At 47.2% G+C, this 16,471-nt stretch overlaps 1 long non-coding RNA gene across 1 annotated transcript; it reads right to left on the bottom strand.

The window, feature by feature from the left end:
• Positions 1 to 3,629: 3,629 nt before the first annotated feature.
• On the bottom strand, positions 3,630 to 16,028 carry LOC146442296 (uncharacterized). The gene is made up of 2 exons (XR_014850217.1): positions 14,083 to 16,028; positions 3,630 to 13,518 (listed from the first exon to the last, which is right to left on the bottom strand). It is a non-coding gene; the product is annotated as an uncharacterized LOC146442296 (long non-coding RNA).
• Between the last annotated feature and the right edge of the window lie 443 nt (positions 16,029 to 16,471).

Raw genomic sequence — 16,471 nt, 5'->3', positions numbered from 1 at the left:
TGATTGATTGGGCCTCCCCCCCCCCATTTGGAAGAAGAGAGGCAGCATCACTTTGTCTGGACAGAGCACATGTATTTGCTTTCAGAAAATCCCCGGCATTCCCCTTTTGAATGTAGCCAGGTATGTTCCCCAGCATAACAAGAAATCATCATGTATGAGAGATGGAGGGTTGCCATGTGCCTGCCAATCACTCCAGCACCTCTGCCTGGAGCAGGACCAACAGCAACATGCCCAAGTGCTGCCAGGAGCCTTGAAACCATCTTCCCCTCGTGCCACACCAAGGCCTTTCAGTGCATTTTGCATGTACTATCTGGAGCAGCTTTTTCCATTGTCCTTCACCTGGAGATGCAAGGGATCAGGAGCACAGAAAGGGTGTGGGGACTTGATATTTCCACTAGGGGCTGGAGGCAGCACTGGGGAGATCAGCAGGCGTCAGGCTGCCCCAGGGAACGGGACAGGGAGGGGCTAGAGCAGGGTGTGGAAGGAAGCGGTGGTTTTCATCAGCAGCAGGAGGGGAAATCCAGCAAGACAGCTGCTTCATCAGTGCTGGCGCTTCCCAGGGGCCACGTTATCTTGCCAAAAAAGGAGCTCATGCGCAGGAAAAGTGAAAAATTGACTCCGGGGTTATTTAGTCACTGGCCACAAGTTGGTGGTAGAATCACGAGCGTGAACAAGGTGATCCTCCAGCACCCCCAGTGCAGTGCCTGGATGACAGGCTGTCTTTGCCCTCACCCACCTTTATCCCTCTCATCCCCAGCAGTGTGGTGGTTCAGGGGACATGCAGTTGGAGGCTCATGAAAGGCAGCTCCAGCCAGCCAGGAACGCTGTGTTGAGCCTCCCTCGCCAGGGCAGCAGCAGTGCCAGTGTCAGTATCAGTGCCAGAGCCAGTGCCAGAGCCAGAGCCAGTGCCAGTGCCAGTGCCAGTGCCAGTGCCAGCCTCTCCCTGCCTGCACCCAGCCCAACTCCGGCCCAGGGGCATGGATTCTCTGCAAACACTGGCAGCCTGCCGAGACAGGGTCTGTGGGGACATGCCTTGGGGACGTGTCTTGAAGGGATGGACCATGGGCTGGCAGGAGCACGCTGAGGCTTTTTGATTCAGTTATTCCTATCCAACTGGGAGCAATCTTGGACATTACTTCAGGGCATCACATGGTTTAGAGAAGAAGCTGTCCTCAAGATAAATCATTTTGCATATTTTAACACAGAAAGAAGAGGAGGCCCCCACTCTGTGCCACAAGAAAGTGGATGGCAGGAGACTCAAGAGACGCAAGCTTCCATTGGGTAGCACTGCCAGGAATATAAAGTGATTTTAAAGGCCTGGTGACATCCTTCCTTCCTCCATGAAGGTTGCAGGACATGGCCATTTGGAGATGAGCAAAACGAGATCAGCATTTCGGGACAACCTTCCCTGTTCTGCTGTTACCTTCTTTCTAAAACCTCTGACGGATGTGAAGCAACAGGAAGGAAGCCAGAGGTGCAGTAAACATGGTGAGATCTGTGTGCCATTGATTTGTTACTCACAGAACAGGGATGGCAATTAACTGTTTAAAAAGTGGAGGCTGAAGGAGAACTCAAGAAAGGAGCAATCAGCTTTTTCATAAAAAAATAAGCTCCTCTGGATTGCTATGGTCACCTGTATGTGAGACCTCACAGGACAACAAGTGAGGACAGACAGCTTTCTTAAATGCCCTTCTTTTGTCACACACCCCAAATGTGGCTTTCCCCCATGTTCTTTTGGGGTGACAAGCTGCCCAGGTCTGCAGGGAATATTCTGCAGCCACTGGGAGAAAGGACCTCTCAGGATACAGGCTTGTGACCATCAGCTTGAATTCAGTTTGTCAAATAAACATAGGTTAGATTCAAGCTGGAGTAATAGTTGTACAGGTGAAATAAGAGAGGTTCTGAAGTTCCTGACCCACATAGCTGGAACTTCAGGGAAGCAGAGCCCACGCTCACACATTCAGTCCTGAGATACAGTGAAGCAGAAACTAGCAGCAAATTCTGGACATGAATCAGATGTTTTCAGAAACATATGCAACTTTTGAGATCCCAGCTTCTGGATCAAGCCCACCTGTAAATTATAGTTCTGCATTTCCAAAGACAAGTTAGGGAGTGTTAATTAGCCAGAAAGCTCTTGCACCAGCCTTTTGGAAATGGTGCTATAGGGCTATAATTTTCCATTCAGCTCTACGGGCAAGCTGCTGCAGATAGGATCTCATTCCCTTCTGGATTGTTAGTGGATTTCAGAGAAATGTTTCAATCTTTGTTGCTGTCAGAGAAACTAGTGACTAGACAGGTCTGTCTGGCAAGGTGTCACATAGCACACCGAGCACTCCAAACTTGGTCCAGCAAAGGAACAAAAAGGTACATGAAGATTCCCACAGAAGTCAGTGTAAGGAGCCAGCAACCTCTGGATGAGGCCACCAAAAACGCACGAAGGAGGAGCCATCAAGTGGCAAATACTGCCATCTCTGGATATGGTTCTTCAGAGTGATGAAGTGGTGAGTCATGGTCAGTTCCCCGTCTCTTCACCTCTGGTCTGTGACACTGGATTTCACTGCAAACATTTTAAGTTGCTACAACATGTGCTCACCCTCCTTGTTTACAGAAATTAGTGAGGTATTTAAATTTTTTTAAAGCTTCCTATTAAAGTAAAGAAACAATGACAAAGCAAGATATATCAGTGGTAAAAACAAATACAGCTTGCCTAGCAGAACAGCTATCCTGTTATCGCATCCACATGGCACAGGCAGGAGAAACAGCAGGAGTAGTGCCTGAGAGTTGCTTCTTGGCACCAGTGCCTCTGGCCACCTCCTTCAGGCTCACAGTGGTTCACAGTGACATACAGGGCAGGGCACAGCTAGAAAATCCCTGTCAGCCCTCTGCCCCCTGCTCAGGCAGGGCAGGCCCCAAGCCAAGCGCTGGCAGGGGATGCAGCAGGCAAACTACCACCAGCCTGATCCTGGTCAAAACAGCAATGGAGAACATGGCTCTTCTGTTAGGAAACACAGATATTCCTGGGGCAATAGCTGAAAGGCACAGGGGAAGAGATGAAGAAGGTAACTGTTTTTAACTGGTTCACCTGACACTTGAGATAATGGTATATATTGTAGCCTTGGCTGTGATCATCCCTGTTCACAGCAGGGAGAAAGCCTTTGTGTCACTACTATGATACTGGACTAAAGAATGGCAGGAAGAGAGCCAGGAGAGCCTCTGTGGGCTGGCTCTCACACCAAAGGTGGGAACAGAGGGTACCAACTATTCATTTATTTTGAGATGGCTTTGTTAAGGGTGACACTATGTTCACAGAGAATGTGAAGGAAACATCCTGAGCACCATTCTATTGCTTGCATATTTTTTCAAAGATGTTGGGAGACATGGATGTACACGAGCGCTAAATTGCGAGACCCTCATGACATGGGACAGACACAGATCCAGTCCCAGCCCAATAATCCTGAGTGGTTCCCACCTTCTTCTGGGTTTCGGACTAACACACTTTACTGGTGGCACGTGGAGCACACTAGTCACAATTGATGGTTCAGCTGATGGACAGCAATTTGGGAGCTTTGATAATATGAAATGTGTTATCTTGTTTAGGGTCAAGCCAAGCTCAGCAGACGGGATGGAACTTACGATGAAAAAGTTTTTTATTATGTGGGTGACTAAACACTGGAACAGTTGTGCAGAGAAGTAATGGATGCCCCATCCCTGGAAACATTCCAAGTCAGCTTGGAGTTCTGAGAAACTTCATATACTTGAAGATGTCCCTGTCCGTGGCAGCAGGGTTGGACAAGATGGCTATAAGAGATTCCTTCTAACATAAACTATTCTAGGATTCTACTCTATGATTCTAACTTTCTAACTTGGCTGTTTAGAATCCTGTGCCCCTAGCCTAAGATCTGTATTTAGCCAAGATGCTCATTCCTGACTCCACAGCCAAGCCAAGCTTCATCTCCACCCCCAGGTCCTTGTGACCTGTGTGAAGGTCATAAAGAGGTAGGTGTGATACCTACTGGTTTTCAGTCTGGAAATCGTCCCCAGGCGCAGATTCATGTCACAGCCCTGCTCATGAGCAGCACATGGAGGCAGCATATGCTCCAGCACCTGGATGGGGCATGGGACATTCTGCACCAAATAAGACCAAGCTGGGACCCCTCTGCTCCCAGTTTGTCTTTAAGGCTGATTTCCTCAGTGACTGAGAAAAAAATATCTTGCAGCATCTCCACAATAACAATAGGAAACGCTTAATAAACAGGCTGTGGCTCAAAAGAACCTGTCTGTTAGCTGCTTACAGGAAAAGGGTTGGGACATGGGAAACTGTGCCCAGCTCATGAGAGCTGGTGATTCGTTCTGCAACCACAACCTGGCCACAAACTTCTGTGCCAGCAGAGAATGGGGCAGCAACCAACAGGCTTCAAATGGTCCAAGCAAACATCTAGGGATCTGTCAGGAGGCTGTGTAAGAAATAATACAGTCATTTAGGAAAAAAAAGTAACTCAGAGAACAGGAAAATTTTGGATGGGACTCTTCTTCTGACCACCTTGCAAAGGGGGAAAGGGGGTTGAAGAGAAGCAATATGCAGATGTGTGTGCAAGGGGAGCTGCAGAGTCCCTCACCATCAGCAGCAATCCTGGCAGTGAGGCAAGTGAGGGGGTTCACCCACACAGGCAGCTGGGTTCAGCTGGGTTCAGTTCTCCCCATGGCCCTTTGGCTGGCATCAAATACTTCCTGCAGGTTGCTCAAAGGTGTTGGCCCAAATCTGTGCCCTGCCTGCACAATGTGCTGGCAGCCTGTTGTCTTAGCCAGGACTCAGCATTTCCAGGATATCTCCTTCCCCCGTGTTTTCTTTCCCCATGGCACAGCCGGGGGACAGCAGAGTGGGAGGAGCAGGGGGTGCTGGCTGCTCGGACTTGCCCTGTGTAGGTAACGGCAAACTCTTTCCTTCAGGGAAGGGAGTTGCACCACCGGTTGTGGATTCCTGCCTGCTGCAGTTTCTCACCATCCAACCCTGCTTTCTGAGAAGCCAAGCAATACAGGTCAGGGCTCCTGTTTGCTCCCTGGCAGTAGGAATTACTGGAACATCCTGGCTATAAAAAGTGCTGGCTTTTATGTGGACCCAGCAGTAAGAACAAAGATGGAAAGCAGATAGGCAGGAAAATTGAAGAGCTGAGATGAGTGCCAGGTACAGGTAGCTGGACATCGAGTAAAGCATGGAGGTGAATCCCTTTCCGCAGGAACAAAATGCAGAAGAGAAAGACTTTCATTTTGGTCCTCCAGTCCTAAACAGTCCCCATTTGGCTATAGTGGCAGAAGGCTTAATCTATGACAAAGGTGTGAAGGTGGGGCAAACAGATAAACTTACACAGAAAATCAGGAAAGCAAAAACTGATTAGCAGCAGAATTTCCTGTGGAGTGGGGTCTGTTTTGGGACACTCATGCCTTCCTGGGGTTGATCCTTCTGGAGAAGAATACAGGATTGTTTCCACTCTCAAAATGAAAGAATTACTCAGAAAGTGAGAATGAAGAGCCATGGGAAGCCAGCCCTGTTTTTCAGTTCCACATTCCTGCAGCCCAAGGATAGCTGTGGATTCTTCACAGAATCACAGAATGGGTAAGGTTGGACCACTGGAGATAATCTAGTTCCACCTCCCTGCATGATCTGGGTCCCCAGAGCACATTACTCAGGATTGTGTCCAGGTAGCTTTCGAATCATTCTAGGAGACTCCACAGCCTCTCTGGGCAGCCTGTTCCAGTGCTCTGTCACCCTCACAGTAATGCTCTTCCTCATGTTCAGGTGGAACTTTCTGTGCATCAGTTTCTGCCCCTTGCCTCTTGTCATATCGCTTGGCACCACCAGGAAGAGCCTGGCTCCATCCTCTTGACACCTTCCCTTCAGATACTTACAGACATTGATGAGGTCCCCCTCAGTCTTTCCTTCTCCAGGCTAAACTGGCCCAGCTCCTTCAGCCTTTACTCATAAATGAGGTGCTCCAAACCCCTAATCAATAGGACTAGATGATCTCCAAAGGTGACTTCCAATCCTAACCAACCCTGTGATACAGTGAATCACCTCCATTACCCTCTGCTGGACCCTCTCCAATATTTCCTTGTCTTTCTTGAACTGGAAAGCTCAGAACTGGACACAGGACTCCAGGTAAGGCCTCACCAGGGCTGAGCAGAGGGACAGGATCACCTCCTTTGACCTCCTGGCACCCTGTCCTAATGCACTCTGGGATAACTTTGGTCTTCTTAGCCACCAGGGCACTTCGGGCTTATGGACAGCTTGCTGTCCACAGGACCCAAAATGCAATGACTTCCACCTGGATTTGGGAAGTCATTGGATAATAATCTGGCAATATCTTGGCTGTGCCCTGGGGAAGAAATTGAAGCTGTTAAGTCTGAGCTGGCCAGCCAGCTCTTATGGAGAAGGAATTGCTTTTATGCAAAACAGCTGAACCAGTGACAACTTGATTTTGAAGACCAGTAACCTGGCTGCAGCGGCACTGTTGCAGGAAGCAGAGGCCATTGTTAACCTCCTTTTCACTCCAGGAAAGCTGTGCTACTGCTATGTGAAGTTGGCTGCAACACTAGGGAGCACAGGGACTGCTGAACAACACCCAGCATGAGCCTCACAGGGCAATGATGTCAGAAGAGACATGGAGGAGTTAGAACTCCCCCATCCCTCCCTGCTCAGCTATGCTAGCTGGCATCAATGCCCTTGGGCTTTGTTCTTTGCCAACATGATATGGAAGATGATTTTGGATCACTGTGCTCACTGTTTGCTGCAGATCCCTTGAGAGTCTGCCAGTGTGCTGTACTGATACCTGCTTATTCATGCCCATGCAGTATGTACCACAGACACAGAGCACAAAAACATCAGCAGCAGAGCTGAAAGGTGCAGCTGGATGAAAACAGACTTCTTATAGAGAACAATGCCTGGAAAAAACCCTAGCCAACTTGAAGAAATCAGTCTATATCCATGTGTAAGTCAGATCCTTGTGACTATCAAAGCCCTGTTGACTTTGCATTTCTGCCTATCCAAATCGAAGCGCGTGTTCATGAAGACTTTCATGCTCAAGACCACTGAAGTACCTGAGCATCACTGCTCTCAGCACTGGGGCATCTGACCTGTTGAAGTCCCTCACAGCTCACACCTTGCAATAGGCACAACCCAGGCTGAGAAGACAGAAGATGGCAGCAGCAAATTCCCACCAGGTGAAGATCTGCACTGGGACGGCCAAATCTGTGCTGGCTGGACATCCCCCCTGGTGCTGCATGCCCAGCCAGCGTAATGTTTGGCAAAAGTACTGGGTGCTTCAGTGCCACAAAGCACATCAGTTGTTTCAGTCTCTGTCACCCTGTAACAGCCAGAGGCATTTGCTACTTTTCTGAGCTCTGGATTTATTTTCACTCTGCATTTCATAAAGGCAAGAGACTTGTAAAATCCCAAGGCCTGACTGCCTGTTTTTTTCCCTGGTATCCCTAGATAACCTTGCTCAAACTTGGCCAAGATGCCTCAGATACAGTGGAGTTCTAATAAATTTACTGAAAATTTACTGAAATTTACTGAAAATTGGTAGCTGGTCAGAGAAGAAAGAGGTATCAGCAGCCCTATTCACAGAAGGGAGGCTGAGCTCACCTGGTAGGAGCTTTGTCTGGTGGCAGATGATGTGCCACTAGGCACATGACCCAGCCACCTGTCAGCACATGGGCACAGCTGGGGTGGCCATGTCACTGCCTGTCTCTGGCCCAGCAGCAGCATCACTGGCAGTGAGATTTCCTGGGCCAGGCAGCTGAGCAGAGGTTGGGAGCCTGGTTTTATCCATTCCGCTGCTCAAATGGCTTGTTTCCTGATGCTTTCAAAAACTGGCAGCTTGCAACGTATGAAAAGACCAGGGCTTTTTCTACATTTATATATTTCTTTGGATTGCTTTTGCAATTACGTTTTTAGTAGTTGTTTCTATTTCATTTTCCTTTCTCTTTGGGTTTCACTGTGCTCATTCTACTGTAGTTAAGAATCACCAGCCATTTAGAGGTTCAGCTTTCATTTTAAGCAGGCATGTTTAGAGTATTGCTTGTCCATAGGCCTTTGCCACATCCTCAGTGGATGACAGCTAACATCCTGTGCTTATTCAGAGAGTGACTGGACAGGTTTGACTCCCTTGTTCCAGGGGAAGAAGTCACTCTCAGCTGGGAAAACAGCCCACAGCTGTTGAGGGGCCAAGGACCACCTCCAGATGGGTCCTTTGGCTTTGTGATTATCTTGGTTGGCAGGAGAGCTCCTGCTCCACTTCCAGCCCAGCACTCCTCTTCCTCTGCCCACTGACTTTCTTTCTTTGCAGACTCACGCAAAACCAAAGGGGAAACCTGGTAAGAGGAATGGAGACAGTTCTAGGAGTCTAAGTTGATGACCTTACACAACAAAAAAAACCTAAGTGTGTTTTATCTAACACTGATAGTGTGGCAGCAGTGGGAGAGGAACTTGGGTCTTCAGAGAGACCAAGGTGCTTAGCCAGAGAGACACCATCTATTTTCCACACCAGCTGGGCCCTGCCCTTCTGTGAGGACAAAGGGGACATGAGCCAAACATGTTAGACATTTAATCCTGCCCTAGGCACCTCTTGCAGCTCTTAGTGAAATCCCCCTTGCTCTGGACAGTCACTGAAATCCTCTCCGTCCTCAGCCCCAGGACATGAAGTCCCTCTTGACATACCATCCCTCTCTTCAGTCCTTTCACCAGTACTCAGCCCTTAAACCTCTCCCCTTCTGCTCTCCCCCTTTTTTAGGCAAAACAGGATGACCAAAAATTAGTGTTAATTATTCCTCCAGAATTGTGCGGCAAATGACATAATTCCACAGAAGGCCATGAGGCCATTTAGCATTTTATCAGCACTGTAACAGTTTCCCTTTGTCTCTGGGCCACACACCCTGCTGCTATCTTGTGTCAGCTCTGACTCTGGGAGCAGATCTTAATCACTAAAGCATCCTAGATTAACTCAGTGCAAAAAATATAAACCAACCCTACAACCAATCAGCACTTAAGAGGGAAGTGATCAGGACGGCATGGGCTGGAGAATGGGGAGAAAACCCTGAGGACAAGGGAAGAAAGGAGTAGGAAAGGGGAATGGTCCTCCTCTCAGTGGTAGCAAGTCCCTGGGTATGTTCAGCAGACGATGAAACCACAAACAGTCAGTCAGTGCCCTCTAAAGGATGGCCAGGCAGGACCACATTCCCAGTCTGCAAAAACACCAGGTCTAGCCACAGTGGGTTTCAACTGTAACCCAATGTGCTTTGGAAGCCAAAAACACCACAAAACACACCTCAACAGAACAGTTATCATGATATGTAACAACAACAGCACCCTGCTGCTCACCTCACACAGCTAAGAGCCATATTGCAAGGCAGTGGCTGACAGCCAGTCTGATCTCTTTGAGCCGAGAGGAGAACTTTGCTGTGGTGTCAGTAGTGGGGAAGGGAACAGGGTCAGCTTTGGCCAGAAAGCCCATGTCGTGCTATGGGCAAGCAGTCTGGCTCCTTTCACAAGCAAGACTCACCATTTGGCAACACAATAAATTGAGCTGCCATGTCCTCAAATTGGGTTAAAGGCAAAAGCATTTACTGAAATAAACTCCTCACAGTGGAACACATTTGTCCTAACAATTGTGTTTGTTTAACTTATATGAGCAGGGGCTTTATGCAGGTTCTGTCATCTGTGTCTGGGTCAGAGTTTCATGGCACTTCCTATATAGAATCTTAGAATATCCTGAGTTGGAAGGGACCCACAAGAATCAGGGGCTGAATACAACCCCAGCCCTGCACAGGACCTTGGAGGTGTTATCGTCTGTTCCTTTTTGTTTTCCATCTGCCCCTATATCCTACGTGTCACCAGCTCACTTCAATCACAGATCCTTTCAATCCTGTTTGCACCTTCTCTCTGCTATGTGCAGGTCTCTTCCTGCCTCAGATCTCGGGTCTTGTGTCCAACTCCTAAACATACTTGCCCAGACTCTCCTGCTAGTGATGCAAAGTCACACTGGAAATGGGAGCACAGCATAGAAATTGTGCTGGCAGTGGGAGAAGGGAGCCTGGCAAACAGATCCACAAGATTCTTAGGTGGGTGCAGCATTGTGCAGCTGATACATATTGACCAACATGAGGATTGAGAGTTCAATCAAGCCAGAAGAGAGTCAACAAAATCTCATTCAAGTATGTGTCTCTATGCCCTCCCCACTCCCTCCTCAGCAAGCATCCTTCCCATGCCACGCTGCCCCTTCAGACCCACCCCAGTGCTCAGCATCAGGCTGCAGGAGACACACAGCCCAGCCCAGCCCTGCCACCCACTCTGCCTCTGCCCTCCTTCAGTTTCACACAGGCCTGTGAATCACACTCTACTTGAGTTTCATTTCGACTTTTCCTCTCTGTACTTGGTTTTCAGACAGTCTCTGCAGTTTTCTTTGGCTCACCATGTGAACTGAGGTAATTAGTCATAGGCTGGCAGGGCCTGCAGGGCTGCGCTAGAGGAGCTGCAGGCTGGCATCTCAGACCAGCAGGATTTCAGCACTGGGTTAGGAGTTTACAGGCTACTGATTCAAAGGTGGCAGGACCATCATAAAATGGTCAAAGAGCCTGGACAGAGAGCTGTGAGAAAATTTCAGGGCAAAGCATTATCCATGCAACACAGAAATTTCTCCTGTATATGGGTAATCTCAAGTCACAATGAACAGCAAAAGGACTTTATCTGTTGAAATTAACCAAAGCATATTTTGCTATTTGGTCCTTCTGCTTCTCCTGGCAATTGAATAAACTGCAGCTGGTCCAGTGAAAGTCCGTATTTTCTCTCAGGCAACACACTCTCATGGTACTACCATCAGCCTCTTGTAAAGGGAGTATACACACAAAATCCCCACAATACAAAACGTCTGGCACTTCATCATGCACAAGGTGTGCACATAGCACAGCAATAGCAGCTTCCTCTGGAATAGGGAATCACAGATTGGCACATGCTGGCATAACAATCACTATCCCGCACACATGCTAATTCAGCAATGCTCGTCTGAAACAGATTATCTGTTCACGCCAGAGTTCACTCCAGCCTGACCAGCAACACAGACCAGAACACTTTTTGCATACCCTGAAAGAGCAGCATGGCTCTGTTGAAAAAAAGTACTTTAAAAATAAAAGAAAAAAAAATTCTGCACTATCACTGGGGATAGAATGAGAAAGAACTACAAAAATGGAAACTTGGGTCAGACATTTGGAAAATAATTTCCAAGTTACAGAGAATAAGGCCCCAGAGTAGAGTGCCTTAGAGATGACTGAACTGCCATCCTTGGAGGATTTCTATGAAAAAGCTTGAAAAATATCAGTTGGGATGTTACAGTGTTGTCACTTGGGGAGAGAATGGAGGAGGATACTTGCCATGCTTTCTTCCCGTCTCTTCCCTGCACCATGTCCCCTGCCTCAATCCCCAAACTTCTGCATCTTTAACAGTCTGCAATCTAGGTGCTTGCATAGAAATGTAGCAATAACTCTGTTTCCCCAAGTACACAACACTGTGGCACTTCGAGGACACTCAGGAACAGCAGCATGATACTCAAATGTTTTTGGTTAGAGTACTTCAGCTCTTAAGGAAGAAATACTGCAGCTACTGATGAAGAGAGCAAGCCTCAGAGTTAACCAACTCTGACTGTAGCTAGTAAAGGGCAGAGGAGAAGACCATTCTGTTTTTCACAATACCTTGATTTGGTGATTTCTTAGTGAAGGGGGTGGATTGTATCTGGCAGAGTGAAATGGAGCAGAGGATATGGCTAAGAGAAGGTGGCTGTATTAGGGACAGGGATGGAGCAGCAGGAAGCTCACTCTTGGGAAGGAAGAAGGGGTGAGAGAGAACTGTCAGGACATCCAGAGCAGCAGAGACTGTCCTCAGGGCAGTCAGTGACAGCCTGGCATGGCCTTGCCCTGCTCCTTCATCTCACTGTCCCTTCTCCTCCAGACAGAACCTTCCCAGAACAGCTGCTTGCCCAGCCCCAGCTCTAGTACCTCTTCCTCTTTCCACCCATCTTTCCAACCCTGATAGTAACTCCTAAGGCTTAATAATTAACCAGTTCTTAGAGTGAGGAGGGGGAGACTAGGTATACTGGAGGCAATATTCCTGACCAAACTTGGTTCAGTACATTCCTATTCCCTCAGCTGCACTTTGCATTGGGAAAAACAATCCCACTGCACAAACCTGTTGCTTTGTTTGCTTCAGGCACATTACAAAGTAATTAACTATTACCTTTCCCATGTTGTGACTGCCTGAGAAGGACACTTTTTTTTCCCTGTACTGTTGCCAAAATGATTTTTCCCTCACAAGTTCAGTAAACAGACATACAGTTCTTTGTACAAATGAAGAAAAGTCCCAAAAATAAGAAAGCAAAATTGCTTTTGTCCACATTCAAGAAGATTCAAAATATAGCACTCTGAGGTCTTGACGTGTATTTTCCCCCCCTATTTTTTTTTTTTTTTTTTTTTTTTTACATTTTTATTAAACAAATTACTCAGAATTTGGGTTTGGCTGGGCTCAAAACATTATCTAGCACTGAAAGACTATCTGGACTAAGTAGGCTACCAAAAGCAAACAGTGTTATCAGCCAGGCACTCCGTTTAAAGAAACTGGCACTCCCCTTCAAAAGGTACATGTTCTTCCTTATCTCTTTAACACAGACCATCAAGGTTTTAGCTTTCACAATGCCATCTTAGCACATGGCAGGGCTCTGCAGAAAAGGAAAACGCTGAGATGTGAAAATGATCAAACAGTTCCTGAACTCAGAAATAGTGTGCTGCATTCTAAACAATAAAACCTTCTTTTTAACTAATAGCTGCGTTAATTTTAAAAAAATCTTCAATGTTGGCACTTTAAATATACTATGTAAAAATGCTTCCTATGGCTAACTATAAACCTGAGTAAACAATAAAACCTTTTTAACTATCAGGCAGCATTAATTAAATCTTCAATATTGGCACTTTTTAGATACTATTTAAAAGTGCTTCCTGTGGCTAACTATAAAGCTGGGTTTGCATAATTTCCAACAGTTTAGTGCAATCCATTGTATACCAAAAAGTTGTAATTCCTAGGCAAGAGAGAAAATTTATTGAAGTCTGAATGAATTTCAATAACTTCACTATTTCCATGATAGCCTAGAATAAAAACCAATTGCATTCAGAAATCATAATACCATTGGTACAAAAGAAAACACTTTTATCTGCTTAGAGCTTAAGTTACAAAGGACCCTTATTTAACTTTGGTAGAGTTTATGCTTAGAAATAATGTATCTGTGAACTCTGAAATATTAATCAATTGCTGTGAGTGAAAAATATTGTGTACACTTTTTTTTTATTTGTTAGTTCTATGAACATTGAGCTGAGAGGAGGCAACCTGTCCTGGTAACTTACCTGAATTACAAAAGTACTTTGAAGATTTATCATTGAAGAATAACTGCCTCTCATTCAATTCCTGTTTGACTGCAATCCCTGAAGCTGACAAGGAAACACTGAGTTATATATTCTAGCTCAATCTCAGACCTGGGGTTTCAAATAAGTAGTTTCTGCTAAGAAGGCCAACTTCCAGGCCCAGCCAGGCACTTGTAACACCTGTAATGAGAGGACATACACCAGGTCTGGGCAACAAGCCCAGCTGATGACACAGGCTCTCTACAGCAACTTTTATCAGACACCATGTACAACTTGAGAGCAGCAGAGCGAAAATGGATCTTGGAGAGACCCAGATGAGAATATCAGGTGATACTTGACAAGGTGTCTCCTGCCAGGACCCCTCCCAGACCTCAAATCTCACTTGGGGCTCTGGACTGCAGTTCTGGTGGGCAGTTGGCAGAACTAAGCACACCAACATCCAGGTCCTTTGCAAGGTTTAATCCTAAATCACTACAGGAATCTAAAGTTTAATGCAAATCCTGTGTCTTATGCATGAAAGCAACTTTTCCTGTTGCCTTAACACACCTAGGCCACATCTTAAAAAGTCAGTTTGTTACCGGAGGAGCACAAAATACTTTTTTTGGGCACCATCAGAGAGGTTATACATACCTCCTACTGTGACAGGGCTTTTATCTAAAGTCCCGTTTGTTGCTTTCAGGGTAGCAGTAGGGAGGGAATAGACAGTAAGACTTTTACTAATAGTTACATCCTTGTTTCAGGTCAAAGTCAAAGGAGTACAGTCTATAAGGACAAGACCCAAGAATAAGTTATTTTGCTGAAAGGACAAGTACTAGACAAGTTTACTTAAAAAGCTATAGTGCTTTTGAACAATAATTTGTACACTTTTGGATATCCATATAAGGCTGAGAGTGCATTTTTACTGCCTTAATTGCAATTGGTGTTAGAAAACTCTGAATTCATACCTTGTTAAGAGACAAGATCACCAAATAGTCCCTCTCTGTGCAGAACAAAACTTCCAAATTTAATTCCTTAAATTGGGCAAAGGAGAAATGCCTTACCATGCTCTGGGCTCTCCCCTGCCATTGTCCAGGAGTGCCAAGGGTAGAAACAGAGTGACTTAACTCACAAGAAAGAGCAGGAATATGCCAAGGGAAGAAAAAACATGTAATAATATAACCAAGTGCCAATGACACAAAGTGTGAAAGAAGCAGCAGTACGAAAAAGGAGAGTTTAGAGAAAGGAGAAATGCTGAAGAACAGAACCATGTAAGGAAAGGAGAGACCAGAAACAGTATGTAGTACATCCTAGGGAGGGCATTACAAACCAGTATTTAAACTAGAGAAATTTTATCTTTCTCTAAAAATCACCGTTTAAATTTTAACAAACACATCAAACCTCACTATACGACACTGCTGACTCTGGCCATCTGCTTTACTCAGCTGACAGAAGCCACCACTGCCACAGCAGGATGTGTTCATTTGTCAGCTGCTTCAGATTCAAGTCGGTACCTCAGTTTAAAGCCACGGCAGAGCGGGGGCTGAACAAAGACATCACACTTTGCCACGGAACACACGGGGAGATGCCAGCTCTGCCGTGGGTTTGGTCACCTACAAGAAGAGGCAGTGAAACTGCAGCAGCTGCTGAGTGAAAGTGGAATCTTCACACTTGACAGCAAAATTCCACAAGTACTCCCCCCTACGGCTCTATTTAAACCAATAATGGCAAATGCTGGTAAAAGACAAATAAAACATCATATAAAATATAAAACAAGACAACAAATTAAGACGCAAAATTGCAGAGCATTCTTGCTCTTCATGTTGCAACTGTGTAAAGAAAAAACAAACATTAAGAAAAACTACATGAAATATAAAAGAGCAGTTATCTCCAAGTTACCTGCAGATCCAAGATCTGGCTTCCTGCCTTATACTTGCACTAACGCTTAGTGTTTAGCACAAGTGTAAACACTTGTACATTTGTTTAGCAGGAACGAAACACATTTTATTTGATTCTATTACTTTGTGAGAATCTGAAACATGTTTAATTTAGCAGGTAATAAAAAGCTCCAGAGAATTCTAACTGATAGGAAAGTATTTTCCTTTCTCACAAAAGGATTAATTTTTTTTAGGACTAGGGAAGCTAGCTAAAAATAAAACAAGGTTTTCCAAAATCCACAGGATTGCTTTAGTGTTTAAGGAAGGACCAGAGGCAGCACTTTGTGCCATGGTGTGGTTCAGTCAAAGGTTGGACTCGATGATCTCACAGGCCTCTTCCAACCTAATTCCTTCTGTGATTCTGTGTGTGATTCTCCCTAAAAAATCCTGTATATCGCACAAGTCACGACGCTCGGCTGACAAGTTTCCGAGGGCGCATTTGGAATGCGGCCTTACACCAGCTCCCCAAACTGCCCGGCTAAGGGCGGCGCCTCACCCACCCACAGAGCGCCATTAACCTACAGCGCCAACTTTGGCGCAAAACGCAGCCATAGAACAGGCTTAGCTTAAGGAACGACCCGGGCAGAGCCTACACGCTAAACCCGGGTTATTCGGGGCCTAGCGACGGCATTCCTCCCGGAGCAGCAGCGGCTCCGAGCGTCCCCACGCGCACGCGCCGAGCGGCCGCGCGAGCCCCACCCCCTTCCGGCCCCGAGCGCGCGACCTTCCCCCGCCCGCGCGCTCCCCCGCGCGGCCCGGCCCGAGGCAGGGCGGGGCGCGCGGAGCTCGCGAGCGAGCCGCTAACCCCCCATCCCGTGCCAGCCGTTGGTCCGCCCGGCGCGCACGCGCTCTTCTACCCGCCCGCCCTCCCCCAACGGCGCACATGTGCGCTCCCTGCCGCGCGTGCGCTCTGCCGCCGAGCCGCCCCCACACACTCACCGCCCCCCGTGACGCCGCGCGGGCGCAAGCGCGCTCCCCGCGCGGCCGCCCCCCCGCCCCGCTCCGCCCTCGCGCATGCGCCGGAACCGTCGCTCCGCGCCGGCTGCCGCTCGTGTCTCCACCCCCGCCCGCAGGTGCGCGTGCGCGGTGCGCGCGGCGCGGTGCGT

This window comes from Lichenostomus cassidix, chromosome 2 (genome assembly GCF_008360975.1).
Source record: "Lichenostomus cassidix isolate B80296 chromosome 2, HeHo_3.0, whole genome shotgun sequence".
In the NCBI taxonomy this organism is placed as follows: Eukaryota; Metazoa; Chordata; class Aves; order Passeriformes; family Meliphagidae; genus Lichenostomus; species Lichenostomus cassidix.
Note: the sequence above shows the minus strand (reverse complement) of the source record. Positions and strands in the feature narration are given on the sequence as shown.